Source organism: Mercenaria mercenaria, unplaced genomic scaffold (genome assembly GCF_021730395.1).
Source record: "Mercenaria mercenaria strain notata unplaced genomic scaffold, MADL_Memer_1 contig_4758, whole genome shotgun sequence".
In the NCBI taxonomy this organism is placed as follows: domain Eukaryota; kingdom Metazoa; phylum Mollusca; class Bivalvia; order Venerida; family Veneridae; genus Mercenaria; species Mercenaria mercenaria.
The window spans coordinates 67,166-71,456 of record NW_026463010.1 but is presented as its reverse complement, the minus strand read 5'-3'; positions in this window follow the sequence as shown (position 1 = coordinate 71,456).

The following is a 4,291-nucleotide window of genomic DNA, read 5'->3' as shown; positions in this document are numbered from 1 at the left end:
AGTCCCGGTCTGGCTGCACATTTTTCTCCCCGTTTTAATATTCAAGTTCTATACCGTGACATATTTTTTTTTTTTTTTTTTTTTTGCGAATTTCAAAATGGCGGGGAAATATGTCACGGTATAGAACTTGAAATATATTAAAACGGGGAGAAAGTGTGTAGGCGGCCGGGTAGCTCAGTCGGTAGAGCATCGGAACGGTATTCTGAGGCCCCGGGTTCGAGTCCCGGTCTGGCTGCACATTTTTCTCACCCTGTGACATTTGGCGCCCAACATGGGGCCGTGACGGCATTACACTGGTTAGTCTCCGACACCTGTAATTGCTTATATATAAAGTACCCTCTGAAATTCGAGGACAGATTTCAAAATGGTGGGGAAATATGTCACGGTATAGAACTTGAATATTAAAACAGGGAGAAAGTGTGTAGGCGGCCGGGTAGCTCAGTCGGTAGAGCATCGGAACGGTATTCCGAGGCCCCGGGTTTGAGTCCCCGTCTGGCTGCACATTTTTCTCCCCGTTTTAATATTCAAGTTCTATACCGTGACACTTACGTCGGGTAAATCTGTTTTTCTAACATTTTGAGACACCGTTACTGACCGTAACCTTTACAGAACGTGTTTTTCGTTGTTTTATTGTCTAGATATACTAGATCTCAAACCAAATATTCCGCTTTTCCATCGCGCATAAATCGTTCAAAGACAATCTTAAATTTCACTCAAGTTTTTGTTTACGTACGGGAGACGCTTCCATTTGAGCGGAAATTGCGCCTATATGACACTGACGGATAATGCGCTGACGAATATCGACGTTATCATCGTCGTCAGAATGCAGCAAAACATCGATCTTTGCCCAAAAATAATTTTGAAATTTTTAAAATTTCAATTTTTATTTTTTTCGAAAATGACGGAAAATAGGGTCGGCGGGTCTGAGTAACGAAAAATCAAAGAACTCTGGCCTAAGGCACAACCATGGGACGTAGACTCTCGGAGCTGGGAATTCACATTCAGGCGAGGTAAGAAAACCACGGGTATTTCACTTCCGGGTCGTGACATTACCAGGACAAATGTCGTCTGGTGGAAGAAGCTAAAATATATAACACATGGTATGCACCATAGCAAATACAAGTAAAAGCACAAACTGCTCCGTTGGGTACACCATATCTCTGCAGGCTCCCATAAAAAATACGTGCTAGTTATACAAAGTATATTTGCTATTAAGTTCATACGTCACTTGAATACAATACGTCACTTAGTACTTCTATCAATTCTCAAGTTAATTCATTACTAAACTAACTAAAATTAAAGTATGATAAATATATGAGAAGATTATGATGAAAATTGTAGATAAGGGGATGATTAACTGCAGCTATTATTTACAACCACAAATTAACATAATGCAATGCAAATTAAACATAACACAATAGCTGGTATGAACGATAACTCTGTACTATCGACTGTCATGTAACAAAACGGACACTTTATAGTTATGTTATACACTGGCACACAATATCTTTAAATTGAAATGAAAGGACAAGGAAAGCCTGACAATAAGTTAATTTCATATGAAAGACATTCTCAAGCCTTTCATAATGCTAAAAGAATTTTTAAGATCTGACTATTGAAAAAGATATGGCAGTTTGAAATTTAAGAAAATTGAAGATCATGGAGGCAGCCACTTTGTGTGTTTATGACGTCATTTACACACTGCTGATTTTTTTATTTAGCAAATAACCTTTTAAATAGATTAATTGTATATGTTTCTTCACTGTAAGATGTAAAACGTGGTAATTTCTTTCAAAATAGCTGGAAAAAAATAGAGAAATTGTTTTACAGATATAAGTAAATACAGTTCAAAAATGTTTCTTGAAATTTAATAAATCCGCCATTTTGTTTTTTGTTGCCATGGAAACAAAATGGCCGACATTTTTATCAAATATTTAAGTGCTCATAACTTTCTCAATTTTAACTCAATTTTGAAAATTATTTCACTTCTTTAAATGATAAAAGAAATCCTAGAAGATGAAATTAACATCAAAACAAAATTGCCTTTCCCTTTAAATATTAAATATATGGTACTATACTTGTCAAACCATACATTTATAATATAACATACAATACAATTCAATGCAGTACCGCCGTTCAATAATTGTCAACGAAAAAAAGGACAAACACGGTTTATGAGAAAAAAACTTTACACACCTATCAATATAAATTTTACAACTAATACAAATGAAACATCTTAGATTCCTCTTTCGAACTAAATAATTTACAAAGGTCAGAAAAAATTAATAAATTAGCCTGACAACTCGAAACTAGCTAATAGCTTGCCGGAAAGTAAACATTTAACAAATTTTGTTAGAATGAACAAAAATTTACTAAATAAAATCATAATTCAAAAATTATACAAAAATCTAACACATAAACTTCTTACCTCGATCGAGCAAATTTAATTTCTACAAAGAATAGAATAGACTAACATAGTGTCATCAGTCGGTAATGTGGTGTGCGCTACGCATATCTCAATTTGTATGGTTATGTCCCGCCAAATATTGGATTTTGTACGGGAGTCACGACATGGCCGTGAACTCAGACTTCTTCGGCGGGAAATTGTATTGGACAATTTAAGGCCCGTTATAGTAGTTTTGGAGATAAAAACATAAATTGCTGAAGTTTAAAAAAATATCAACTTCTTTATTACTGAACCGAATTTAATGAAATTTACAAGGAAATCTAAGCTATCAAAGACAGTAAAAACATGAGAGATATTTTATGCGTAAATATAATCCGGAAAGTAGATCCCTCGGAAGCACCGAGGACAATGCAAACAGTGAAAATTGCAGACTCGGTTTGATTGAGTCTGTTCATGAGCAGTAATGGAAAATGCAACACTGCCCACGCCCCGTAGCACCGGCTTAAGCAGTATTCAATTTTCAAATGAATGAGTTGAAATCAATGATCCCGAAGGACCAGAAAATATAAAATCTGACATTTACCTCAATAACTCAAAAATTTACAAAAATATGATGCAATACCTGTCTTTACACTACAGATACTTTGAGGCCCATATGTCAGTTTGTGACAAATGCGTTATTGTAGGTTTCAGTTTTCAGTCCGCAAGAGTTCATCATGAAGACCTAAGTAAAAGCAACATTTTGATAAATCGAATACCAGCCTTGTCTTTTTGAAAAACACCAACACAAGCCATAAACTCCGCAGAAAAATAAACTTTCTCAACAATCTCCATTCCCTCACGCTCGCTAACACATCTTTTTATGTAGGAAAACCTTTGCCTATTTGATCTACATAATTATTATGTAGAATATGGCTACATCTGAAAGTATAAAATCTAATCCAAAGCTAATTACACATTCCAGCCTATAGAAACGCAACCCTCGTTGTTGATTTTGCAGTGTTGAATTGATTAACATTTAATTTTATCTTTGATTTGGCTACAAACTTTAAGAAATACTGTTCCAACAGAATCTCATGACTTGACTATCATCTTTCTTTTTTGAGGTAAATTGATATTTGATATAGGAGCGGATGATTTCAAATCGTAAGATGTTGAATTTTACTTGTGCAAGAAAATAAATATATATACTAAGATATATACTGGCGTTACATAACTTTTTCTTTGAGATAACCGAAATGTCAAGATAAGATTGTTTGATACACTTAGTATCAATTGTAGCTGGTTATAAGCGTAAAGAAATGTTATATCCGAGGTCATCTGTCACTCTTTTATATATATTAATGATGATATGTTAAAAGTCAGTATACAATACCACCAAATTTATCTTTCATTTTCCCCGTATGTGTTAAAAATTTTCTATATGAATGGTTACATTTCAATGCACAATTATCATTTTCGCCGTACAACCTAGAATTTTCTAATTAAGGTATATATATATAAACTTGACAATGAGAAAGACTCGGCACAAGATGGAAGTCTATAAATTAAATAAATAAAATGACTTCACATGCCTTTCCAACTGTATTTAATTATAAAGATACAAACTAGTTTCGCCTATCGGCTCATCAGTGTACAAACAGTAACAGTTAAATTCTGAATAATTAAATAACAATGTTTATTATGCCCCTTTGAGAAAATAAAGTCAGAATTACAGTGTAACAAAACAAATTTTGAAATTTTCGTGAAAGCTTCTCAGATATCTATTTTGTACTGTTTAATAAAGAAAACACTCTGTTATTACATAGTTTCAATACACATATTATCAATGCATAAACGCAAATAATGTGTGTGTTCAGGTTAGGCTTCTTTTCCGGCATTTTT